General features: G+C 37.4%; 1 protein-coding gene across 1 annotated transcript in view; it reads right to left on the reverse strand.

Annotated features, from left to right (window-relative positions):
• Positions 1-13,205, reverse strand: part of PLEKHA7 (pleckstrin homology domain containing A7) — a 135,246-nt gene that overhangs the window by 50,972 nt on the left and 71,069 nt on the right. The gene's annotated exons all lie outside the window — the stretch shown is intronic.

Raw genomic sequence — 13,205 nt, forward strand, 5'->3', positions numbered from 1 at the left:
CCTGGCTGTTACCAGATTATTTAGACATAGCATAGAAACTACACAACATAAATTTCTGATTTTTGTTTCTGTAATTTTCACAGAATAGAACCAGTAAAATAACTAGAAATGCTGCTGGACAACATTTGACACAATTTTTATTATTTAATGAGGTCACACAGAGAAATTATGTGGAAGCCATTTCTTGCATGCTTCTTTCCCCTCTAATCTGGTATTTCTCCAATGATTTCTCTTTACACTTTGATGCACAGGATGACATACAACCTTAGCTGTGTGGCTGCATGGTCTATATAAAACAACATTATTTAGTATTTCATCAGAATTAAAATTGGGAGTTTCTATAAACTTTCCTCTCTAGAGTACTATCTAGACATTTTGCTATCCTCTGTGAAAATTTTTCATCAAATATAAATACCTTATCTGTGAAACAAGTGCTCATTTATTTAAGATTCTAAATTTTTCTGGGTTTTATTAACAACTTTTAGGTAAACATCATCCAAAACCAGAACTCACATCAAATGTAGCAAAATGGCAACACACTCTGAGTACATTCAGAAAGCAAAAACAACAAGGCCATTCAAAGAATTGTACCTCAAAGAAGCAAAAATGAAAACATGATATGTTTTCAAGATTTGGAGTTTTTCCTCTTGAAAGACTATTTGGTTTCAAGCATTACAGATTTGACCCTTTGTCCAGCATACCAGGATGTCCTCCAGCACAGAATGAGGCATAAAGAAATATTTTGAGGTTTCAGAGTTCCCAAGAGATAACACTCTGCTGACTAAAGGACAGCTAACAATCAAACAGCTCACACAGCCATAACATTCCAATGTAAATAACTCAGGACTTCTTGATCTGAAAAACAAACTGAAACCAAGCAAACCAACCAACCAAAACCTAATGACAAAAACCCCACAGACTGTTCATGTTAAGTCCCACTCAGGCCATAAACACACAGAATGTTTGGTGCATTAAAACTTTCCACCCTTTCCCAACACACCTTTCTATAGCAAGTCAGATATAAGGAACCCATATAATGAACATTTCCAATGATAAGCTGAAAGCTGTAACAACTTATGCAACACCAGAAGGCCTTTTTCCAGCCTCACCTATACAAAAATCCTCATCCTAGAGCCACTGGAAACTGTGAACAAGATATGGGCTGTCAATTAATCCACTGTACAAGGGATGGCCCTTGCTCCCTAGATTGCTGAGAACTGACCTGACCTCCAGATGAAGGTTAACAAAGTTCAATAAAGTTTAATAAAATTTCTAGCTCTCCAGTTTTTCCATGAAATCAGAGATCCAGAGAAAGCATCTTCCGTAAGCACACAGTGTTAACATCTACAGAGCAACAAGGATCTATTTGCTCACAAAATCATTGAGAAGTTTGTTTCCCAAATGCAAAAAAGCATTTCCATGTGGGAATTAGTGTCTGTATCCAAAGAGTGGGATAGGAGCTTGACATGCTTTCAAAGAAAATCATTAATAAATAAATTATAATGCTAACAATTAAACCTAATGTTTGTCACACAGTCCAGTTTTAAGCTGAATGCCTTTCCTTCCAAATCAGGCCTGTTGCAGTCTGTTTAACCTTAGATGCTTAGGTTAGGACTGCTATCAAAACAAGTGCAGATACCTTGTTAGCTTAAAAAAAAATGAAAGTACCTTGCCAGCTATATTCCCCAGGGACAGAGGAACTGCCAACAAGCTCTCATCTGCAGGCTCTCAGTCATTAATAACTCGCTCTCCAATTAAGACTAAGAAAAAGGATTGCATTCCAGAAGAGCTCTAGGACTATTCAGGAAGGGAAGTTTCCCATTATACCATACTAGCACATACACAAATGCTGTATTCTGTCTCAGGAAATAAATTCGCCAGAAGATGAATTAGCCCTTTAAGTTTCAAATAAAGAGCAAGTACATTACTAATAAGATTAAATATTACTTAACAATAATAAAGATTTCAGTTGGAAAGCAAACACTTGTTAAAATATGTAAGCAATGCATTTTAGGACAAGTTTTGCATGTCAAACAAACACTATGAGCAGAGAAACAGAAGGATGGCTCTGTTGCTGCATCAAATGCAGATGGCAATTTCACAGACAAGGAGAGGGCACAAAACCCCAAAATTTCCCGCAAATCTGCAGCTTCAATACATAGGACTTCACTGGGAAGAAAGACATGAAACCCTTGCCACTAACAATTAGTTTTGCAGAACACAGTGGTTTATTTGAATTTGAAAAGTGAGAGTTTAAGTGTTTTGCCTCACAGGACTCATTAAGACTAAGCGATACTATTCAATACAACCTATACAACAGATGGCTAATGCCTTGCAACAAGGAATTAGATAGCAGGGAAATTTCCATTCACAAGGAGAGCAGGCAAATATTGGAAGAGGTTGCCTAGCAAGGCCATGGAATCTCCTTCCTTGGAAACATCCAAAATGTGGCCAGATAAGGCCGCAAGCTACCACATCAAGCTTTGTAAGCTGTTTCCAACTTCAAAGCTGGCCTGGCTGGATGTGATGGGGTACAGAGCTTCCTTCCAACATAAATTATTCTGTTGTGCCATTTTCTGCTGCTCCCTCTATCCTTTCTCTGCAAATACAATTTAATTCCTATCATACCTTTGAAGCTTTCCCAGTTTTTAAATGGATTTATTCCAAGACTATTAGCAGCACCTTGTTTTTATCAGGAGGAGAGAAATTGAATAGTTAGATTTTTGGATGATGATTTCTTGTTGTCGTTTTCATGTATTTTAAGCATTTGCTTAACAGTGATATCTGTTACACAACACTGATAAAAAAATAACATCACCAGGAAGAAAGCTCTAAACTTGTGGCAGTGCAAATTGTCCTTCCTTTCCAAGCATTGACTAAGAAAAGACCTGGCACAGTTCTCTGGACACATCAGCTACCCAAGAAGTAGTTCATCACCTGTATTTCCTCCAAATGGCAGCTACCGAATGTGTTTCCATTGTCCAGAGATCTACCATGTACAACAGACACAATAAATAAATGCGACTTAATAAAAGGACGTGATAAGCTGCTCCACTCTCCGTGCCTTTAATTTTTATTTTTTTTTTTTTTTTACTAGAGAAAGATGCAATAGCTTCAACAAAACTGGGAAAGGCTTATGATGCTTCCCCATGTGCATTCTGAATGCCTCAGTACTTGCATCAGTAGAACACCACACATTTGAAATGCCAAACTAAGTTTTCTAGCAACACCACAATTTTTCTGGGTAATCAATTATGGCATTTTTTTCCTAGGAGCCATCTTTTCATTTTAATAGTTTTATATTATTCTGATTTTGAACAGATACTGGAAATCAGAGTCATGAAAGCAAAGCAAATATAAAAACATTAAAAACCCACAAAAAATTACATTCATTACTACCTACCACTACCAGCATTATTAAATTACACTACAGACTGTTAGAAGTTATTCTGAATTTCAAAGTTAAAGAACACCACTTTCCAAAGCTAGTTAAGACTCAGACTCCTCATAAAGGAATCACAGTTAAAACCTCTTTCTTTGTAATTAGATACCTCACTACAAATTCCATGATTTCACAGCACGTATACACAACTTTTACCAACATAAGAAATGAGTCACCCGCAGGCTCTAATCCTACAGCATAATGGAGACAGGCAGGCACTTTTGCTTGCATGGATCCTTTTGCAGAACTCATAATTAATATGACTTTGATTAATTTTGCATTTGAGTCAAAGCCAGGTCCTAATTATTAATTTTTGGACATGACTGATGCTGATGACCTTTCATTTGAAGTCAAGCAAGTGTACAGATTGTCCCTGGAGTAATTTAAATGCACAGGCAGCTGAAACTTGAAACCTGTGAATCAACTATTGATGGAGTCTACATCACATTAACAGCAAATTTATAAGTTGTGAGAAAAATTCACGTTGTCATTGGACAGATGCCCTATAAATTATTACTACCCATTTCTACAGCAATTATTTCCCAAGCAGGCTGGTTTCTTTACACTTACCTGTAAGACTAGATAAGCATAAACACCTTTATGTTGAATACCCCAAATGGTGATGACAGTTATGTGTGGGTACCCACCCACACTTCTATGGGTGATTTTGGTGTGGGGGCAGCTGACAGAAGAACTCGTGCCATGAAGAACTGTTCAGCCACTCAGTTGTTACTCCAAACAGGAGAAAGTGCTTGTATCTAATCAAGCAAACAGCCAGGAGTAGTTTGCTTTTTTTTTCATAACATATTTCTGAACTACATCAAAGGCTTCAAAACAGTTTCAGTGCTGCCTTCTGAGTATTTTTTTGATATTAGCTTTAAGAATTGCTTAGAACAAGCACCAAAAAATAGTCCAAGAAAAACAGAGCCCTCAACGTTCTGCTAGCTAGAACACAGTGTAATACAGAAATAATTTGGAAGGATTAGGAACAACACCAACTAATTGTATTACTCAAGCAAAAGCACCCAGTACAAGTCGCATGTACACAAAACTCCATCTTTTCAGGACACTGAACATGATCCACAGTTTATAATAGCAGTGTCTCAGAGTAGCAGTAAAATCCTTCCCTCACTGTGATCAGCATCCAGGACACTTTCATAAGGTCAAAACTTTACCGCCCCACTGAGTTTAATTAGCATCTTAACCTAGAAACTACCGCAAAAGAATCAGAGAGTAGAGCTATTTTTCTTCCAGCCTGAAGAACTTTGAGGGCACTGTTTTTCTTGGACTATTTGTTGGTAATTGATCTAACTAATAAAGCTAATATGCAAATATCCAAAAATCAAAAAAATACTCAGAAGTTACATGCTACTCAGATGAGAATTCCTAAGTGTTTCGTTTTTCAGTCCAAATACAATTCTGTGACTATCTTGAGCTACTGTGTCTGTGACTAGCAACACAAGAGTCTGAACTTAGAAAGACAGATGAAAGGGGACTACTAAAGATGGCCTGACTTTATCACATTTTCACTTCTGGTAGAAACCTGCAGATAAGAAGAGTTCGAAACAAACAGTAAACTGATAGTCATGCTCTCATGTAGTGCCATCCTTCTACCCAGTTCACTGATGATGAGGTTAAATAGGAACTCCAAGTTTCCTTGGAAATTAAAAAAAAAAAAAACAAGTTTTTTTCCTCTTAATGAACTACCAAATATAATTTATACTATTCAGTAGCAGTATCAGCAGGAAAGATTTTGTTAATGATCATGCTTTTAAAAACAGAGCTAATAAAACAATGGTAAGCTAATATGGAAAATGCCACAGAATCACTACAAGTATTTTCAGTCATTAAAAGCACAGATAAGAGGATGAATACACTATCATCACAGGATCAACACAGATTTCCATGAGTAATACAGGCTGAAGTCATCTGCTGATTCACAAATCCTTTTGATGCATATCATGAGAAACCATCAGGATTTTATTAACTCATAAAACCAAAATGCATTCAGGGAACTTGAAATTAAAGGAAAAAAGCATGTTAGTCTTGTAGACAAGGAGATCTTTAGAAAAGAGAAATTTGATTCTATTTCATTACTTTTGCAGTTCTAGAAAAATTGCAGTCCCTGTCTTCAAAATCAAAAATTAAATTAAAAACTGCTCTGATAACACAGGTACACAAATGAAACTATTAATTCCTTCTCTAATAAAAAAGAAAGTGGTGATCTCTTTAAGTAATATGATTTAAAAGCCCTGGGTAAAAGCAGCACACTCTTATATTCCAATATCAACCACAAGGTAAAGAGTTTAGTGATGAAGCCGCCCAACAAGCAGTGCCACATAAAGATACTATTTAGGAAAAAGTATTTAAGGGAAGCTTTACACAAAAATATCACAGATCTCAGGTTTTAAGTCATGACAAAACTGGTTAAAATAAAATAGGTGCTCACATGCATAGCATCTAAATTTACCAAAGGAGGCTTAAAACCTTCACTAGTGCTATTTGAACCTATTAAACTTTGATGCAAAGACATCATACAGATGATAACAGACAACAAAACCTGCTTTGTTCTAAATATCAAAGCAAATACAAGTTTCCCAGCATCCAGTTTCCAAGTAGCAAACCATACAGTGTAGAAAGTCGAAACAATTTAACACAACAGCTGTAAGAATCGAATTTAAAAAAAGCTGCCACATAAGGCATATAACCTCAAAACATTTTATCCTCGTTTTAATTGCCAAAGATGGATTTTAACTTACGATAAATGCACTTTTGATTTTTTATTTATTGAATTTAATCTATAACACAAAAGAAGTGATTATCAGAGGACAATAGTGAAGACTGAGACCTTGCTGTGTGTGCTCTCAATGTGGAAACACACTGCCCTTTTCACCTCTCCATAAAATGGAAATGCTTTATCTACCACTATACCATGGGAATGGCATTTTAATGAAATATAAAATCACAAGTGTCCAGGACAGAATGAAGAAATTACAGCTGGTATCCATCAAGTTGTCCCAGGGCTACAGTCCAGAATACCGAATCAAATTTTGGACTTCCTCATACAGGAAAGGCATCAACAAACCAAACTGGGTGCAGCAGAGGGGCACGAAAATGGTCCTGAGCACCTCTGGTGAGGAGAGAGTCAGTGAGTCAGCCCTTGCTCAGCTTCAGAGTGCCCTGCAGGACTAACCAAGAAGGTTCTTCACTGTGGTACCTCATGGGAACAGGCGTAAAACGAAACAGGAAACCTTCAGACTGCTTGGAGGAGAAGCTTTTTCCCCTCGAGGATACAACTGTGTACAGTAGGGATGGCGAAGCATTAGAACAGGCTGCCCAGAGAGGTTGGGCAGTCCCCTTCCTTGAAGGCTTTCAACACCAGAGTGGAGAAAGAACTGAGAAACCCAGGCCCCACGCAATCCAAGTTGTCCAACTACTGTAAGGCTAAGTACAATTCCTATTTATATCACAAAAGGCAAACCCAAAACAAACAAGCAAGTTTCGCTTCATAGATTTTCCTAAGAGAAAAATGTAAAAATTCCACATCTAGGAAGAACTCCTCAAAAGAGCATTAAAACATGGTTTCCTCTTTCAGGCTTTAGTTACACCATTAATTAACTCCTTCAGCAACTAAATAAACCCAAAGTACATTTACATCCTACTAATAAATATTCCATTAAAGTAGAGAAATTATGCGAGCAGGGTTCTTGTGCTTTTTATCTGCTAGGACACAACTTCCAACACAAGTCTTTCCTAGTTAGGCCCATTCAAAACACCCATGGGTCTGTCTCAGTTCCTCTGTAGCCCTACCCATGTCCTCCACAGCTTCACAGCACTTTTGAGGTACTGACCATAATCCTACAAACCTCATTCCCTTCAGACAGCAGGCTAAAGAATAAGCAAGGATATCAGCATTGTAGTAACTGAATTCATGTTTAGCTTGAAGAAACCATAATTCCCACAGAGCTCACCCATTCTTGTGGGTTGGCTGATACTGTTTACTGACATATATATTAATAAATGCTCCTTCATTAATAACAAACTGTTCAAGCCTATGGAAGCCTTGTGGTTAATTCTGAAACACTTCAAACTCTATTCATCTGCAGCTTAGGCAAAAAAAAAAAAAAAAAAAAAAAAAAAAAAAAAAAAAAAGAAAAAAAAAAGTTCTTTCTTTTGGTTGGTGTGATTCTTGACTGTTTTAAAGGATTTCCTCCTTACCATACCTCACTCAATTCACCATGTTGGATAAAATGCAATGCATCTCCTCCAAAGTTAAGTGCATTGGTAAAATGTTTTTTCTTATCAAATCTTAAGCATTAAATGGACTACAGTACTCCTGAGAGGCACATAATAGCAAGTTTTGCTTGAGAAAAGATTAGCAATGCAAGATCATCTTGCCTAGAGCAACAGGTATGAATTAATGGAGCTTTTCAGGCTGATTCTTCAGAGCTGTGAATTATACTCCTGGTTCTTACTTTCCTTTGCAAAGAAGCCCAGCACCTACAGCACTGCAATACTGACATGGTCTAAAGCCACGACATCAGCATCTGCACACATAATGCTACTGCAAATCACACACAGAACCAAGATTAATATTTTAGGATTGTAACTGTCAAACAGATATGGAAGAGTCTCATTTTAGATTATGCCCAGTTTAAAAAGTATGCAGAAATATTTTTGTAAATCAGCAAAAAAGCTCAGCATTACAGAAAAAAAGGGGGGATTTATAGCTATACAACTATAAAGACATAAAGCTACTTGAAGTTGACTATTTCAGTATAACTTGCCTAAAGAAATAACCTAGAGCAAACTTGTCCTTACAGAGATGTAGAAATACTCAGTGGCCCCAAGACAGACAAGCACAGAAACTCCTCAGACATTTCCAAGCACTCACAGAAATATTGCTGTAGTGCTGAAGTATTTTCTTTGGAAAATATGCTAAAATTCACACAACTACTAGACAACATGCAGACAAAGAAGAAAAAATACAATCATTAATACATTAACGATTTCAACACTATACTAAATAATTCCAAACTCTAAAACATCTCTGGTTTAATTCTCATTATTTTACTCAGTACAGAAAGCCAAACAAACTTGTGCAAATGAACTACTTCAGTGTGTGTAATTCCAGAATTTTCTTTGGTAAATACAAACCAATTAACTAATTCTCCAGAAATACCACTATTTTCAGTCATCCAGCGCCACCACTCCAACCCCCAACTCCCCACTACACCATCAAAGCATGACAGATCACAATCAAACCTATAGCACTTGGTTAGCAACAATTTACATTACTGGCATAAGTTATGCTGTGTTTACTCTATGTCTAAGTATGTGAACCAAATGTATTGAAACTGAAAAAAACAACTCTCATATAATAACATTCTGTGCTGTATTTCTTGAGTCAACACATCGCACTCTCAGAAGGTGAAAATTTGAGAATGAAATAATATAATAAAGTACTCTGACAAGCATGGCACTGAAAATAACCCAGCCACAGAATAAAAATTTGCATTTTCTTAATGTCTCTAAGAAGACACATTAACATTGCCCAAACAGTTGAGAAAAAGTCCAGGGTACACACAACTGATCACAATATGTAGATCTAGTGGCTAAGGAAAATAGCACAAGAAATGTATCAAGAAGCACACTTTCACTCTTTATGTGCTTAAGCTAGCAAACAGACTTGTAAAACGACCTTGTTGGCTTTCTGTGAAGAGGTTCAGAGGTTTCATTTAGATTAGCAAACATCAATATGCATTATTAGATAGGATGCAGTCTTCTGGGGATAGTGTGAGGCTTCAAAACTGCTTCGAATGACATTCTGCATGAAATGACATTATTCCATTGGAGAAGATGAAAATCCCTGCCTTAAGCATGAAGACCGCAATTATTTTTAAAATAACTGGGAAGATGAAGCAACTACCACCTTTCACAATATGGCTGGAAGTGAACAACCACACAGGACGGCCAAAATGCCAACAACCAACACAGCTGAAATCAGGCTCCTTAGCTTCAGGGAGCAAAACTGCAGCACAACCCAGCCAAAAGCCAGCTCTTGGCACATCACTATATATAGGGGAGCTATCAGCTGCATTCCTCCTGGGCCACTTGTGCAGCCTGTTGTGGCCTCTTGGCCTGGTTCTTGTCCTGTAGCTTCAAGGCTGTGGCGCCAGCAGAGCCTCCCTTGTCACCGGAGCAAAGCCAGTGCAGAAAACACCTCCAAGGTTACAACAGCACTGCTGCTGCTGCTGCTTTATCACCGGGGCATCCACAGCCCAGCTCACGTGGCTGAGACGTGCCCTTAAACCAGACCTCAGCCAGGGCACCTGCAGCAGCACCCGCCCCTCTCACCTTGGCAGCACAAGGACGAGCTCTCTGCCACGGCCCCCGGCTGGGAGGACAACCCCGTGCGGGTTCACTTCTGACCTCAAGGCATCCCCCCTGTTTGCTGCTGTCCAACAGCAGAGCACAGGCACCTCTGGGACTGCAGGTCTCTGCTGGGCTGCTTCGCCCTGGCAGCCGAGGCACAGGCAAGGGCAGCGCCGGAGCAGGAGAAGCTGCCAGCGGGAGAGCTCTCACATTGCTGACAAAGCCTGTGGTGAGAACGGGATTAGAGACGCAAAGAAATCCCAAAAACTTCTTCAGATCTTGCATTAAGTCCTTTCAATGCCAAGAAAGCCTCCATCAAGCATGTGACTGAAACTTGGCAGCTAAAGGGGTGAAGTAATTTCACATGAAATAATATTTGTTCTTTAGGTAATTATTTAACAGAACATACGATGATAGAATGCCTTCGAAAAATACTGATCTTTTAACTTACAGAAACCTTTGCAATCTCTTAAAAATACATATATTAAATAGTCCTTCACCATTCAGGGAGTTCATTTTTCTTTTCTTACAGATACAGTGAGAGCAGAAATAAAATTCTGCAAAGCATATACATGAACAGAGCCAGACTAAGAGCAAGACATTCTTGGTAAATTCAGAGCAACATATAGTAAAAAGGGGTTTTATTCAATGCTAATTTTTTAAATGCAAACACTCCAAGTGCACCGTGACAAGTATCAAATGCATTAATATTTAATCAAGAGGATTATGAGCAACACAATACTTTTCCATGCTTTCAGTAGCTCCATTGTATTTTAATTTACAAACCAAAATTTACAAACCAAATTTACAAACAGAAATGCACAAATAATTTGTCTGAATGTGTGCTGTCCCTGAGATAGAGCTTAGTAGACTGCAACTGCAGAGTCTACTTTAAAACATAAGAATTTTGAAAGTAGCACTGAACAAAGAAATCAGATGACTGATTTCTGCTGAATAAGTCTTCAATTACAAAGTGATTCTGCTTTGAAGCTATATTCATCAGTTTTGCATTTTAAAGCTTAAAAAATTTGCATTTGTGGAGTGATGAATTTCAGTTATTTTGGAAACTGGGTTGGGACTCGGAAATGTGTCTTTACAGAGAAATTAAGTTCTCCCACAAGAAAAGTGAAAGAGGTGTCTAGATCTGCAAATACCTGAAGTTTTTCTGCATCATTAACAGATTAAAGAAGTTAATGGTTTTGGCACTTCTACATTGGGATTTGGGAGATCAGGATTCAGATTTTAGCTCTGAAGGAGAATTCCTGTACAGTCCTCCCTTTTTTCACAAAACCATCACTTTATTAAAATTTAAGACCTTCAAAAGAGAGAAAAGGTGCCTACCAATTTAAATTCTTAGCTTCATTTGCAATCTTCAGGATGCTATTGCAGTACCTACAAACAAAAACATTCATTGTTTTTCAACAGCAGAAAGGACTATTTCAACCTTTCCAAAGAATTCCACCAAAGCTGGGAAGCCAGAACAGGATGAAATTCCTGAATCTAGATAAACAAGACACACTGCAGCCTTCCAGATTAATTGTTTATGGATTTACAGAAAATCTCTCTCAGTGCCTAGAACTTTGTTCTTTAAAATATTTTCATCCAACATAAAATCATCTGAAAACAACATTTTGGCAACATCAGTGCTCTTTTCCTTTCAAGAACTAATTGTATGCATGTGGGAAGAAGGTGGTTGCCTTTCTTCCTTCTGTACTCTTTCAGAGTTGTGAGGTAACACTGTAAAAAAGGATACGACCGTAAAAACATCCTAATGCATTGCAACACCCACAAAGCAAGTTCAGCAAAATTACTTGGCAAGATTAAATTGTCAGTGCACTTCTTCAAAACTGAACCAATTAATGCCACCTGAAAACTTGTATCTCCAAATATATGTCTCCAAAACTAAGCTCACCCTGAGATGAACTTTCCTATACTACTTAATCAAAATCTTTCTGCTCAGCTACTTTCTAATCCCTCTAAACTTAATTCACCCAGGTACAATTTACAAATAACTGCACTGAAATATCAAGCTCAGCCTAACATAAGCCAGAAAATGTTTGCATCTGTAGTATCATAGGTTGTCATTTCATTACTGTGCTTTGAAAACCATCTAAGAATCTAAATCTAAGCCAGTGATATTAATACAACAGGCTAAATTCCAGAAGTGATGACAGCAATTCATCTCAAAGTACAACACTAGAAAGATACAATCACACTGTAATGCAAATTGCTGACAAATCAAAGTGAAAGGAGGAAAAAAGTCCCATTTCTGAATACAAAGATACTCTCTAGAAAAAAAAAAAAAAATAAATAAATTCATTATTCTTAACTTGTATAACACAGATTGTTTTCTATCCAATATTCTGGAGTCCCCATGTTATATGCCATGACTTCAAGCCTTAATGCTTCTGAATTTAACTACCATCAGAGAGCTCAAAAATCCTCCAAAGATCACATGCATATTCTGCATTCCTTGGATGTGGAAAGGTTTGCAGAATAAGACATTGTATTCTAAAGACATAAAGAAAGAGCAGCTTGAACTTTTTGGCACCTCAAAATGTTTGGCTCAAGATTCCTTACATACTTGTTTTCATTCTCAAATACTTCTATTGACATAAATGTTAGCACGAGAACTACACAATAGACACAAAAGCTATTTTCTTGATGCCTTAGAACATTTACAAGTGAGAGAGTGGGAAGGGAAAAAAACCACTAAAATTCTATTTGGAAATAGACAGTTTTGTTTTAAGTAACAAGGATCTAAAGAATCTAAATTTTAAGGATCTAAGGAAAACAAACGATGTAACTGATTGAAGTTCCAACAGGAACCTTTGTGAGTAGTCAGCAGACACTGTTGGGAAGGAAAACAAAAGAAATAAACCAGCCAGGTACTTTGCTGTCAACTGTGAGCCCATCTCCCTGCATCTTGTATTGAAAAACTGCTGGAAGAAAAGCAAAAAAAAGCGCCTTGACAGCAGGTCCAATAATCATGTTGTTTCCTAATAGTCTTCCCCAGAAGTTTACCCAAAAGAAGAAAAATGAAAGATGTACTCTTTTTATTAAGTGATCTTGCCGTACCCATAAAATCACGCAAGGAAGGTGACTCAGTTTTTAAGGTATTTTCTGCTATAGCTAAGAACAAATTCTTAAGAGAAAATAAATAATCCATATCCATGACATGCAACACCAGCTATTTCTGGAAGCAAGGAACCGTCATCTAACACCAAGTGACACGTATCATAGACACATGCAAGATGCCACATTTCTAGCTGCTTACCAACAGGAGGATAAAAAAGTCATTAATAAGCCAAGCAACAAACACATGGGAATAATTGGACTTTTTGAAGGACTGTCCTGTAAGTTGCATTAATAGTTTATATAACCTGAC

Source organism: Cinclus cinclus, chromosome 6 (genome assembly GCF_963662255.1).
Source record: "Cinclus cinclus chromosome 6, bCinCin1.1, whole genome shotgun sequence".
In the NCBI taxonomy this organism is placed as follows: domain Eukaryota; kingdom Metazoa; phylum Chordata; class Aves; order Passeriformes; family Cinclidae; genus Cinclus; species Cinclus cinclus.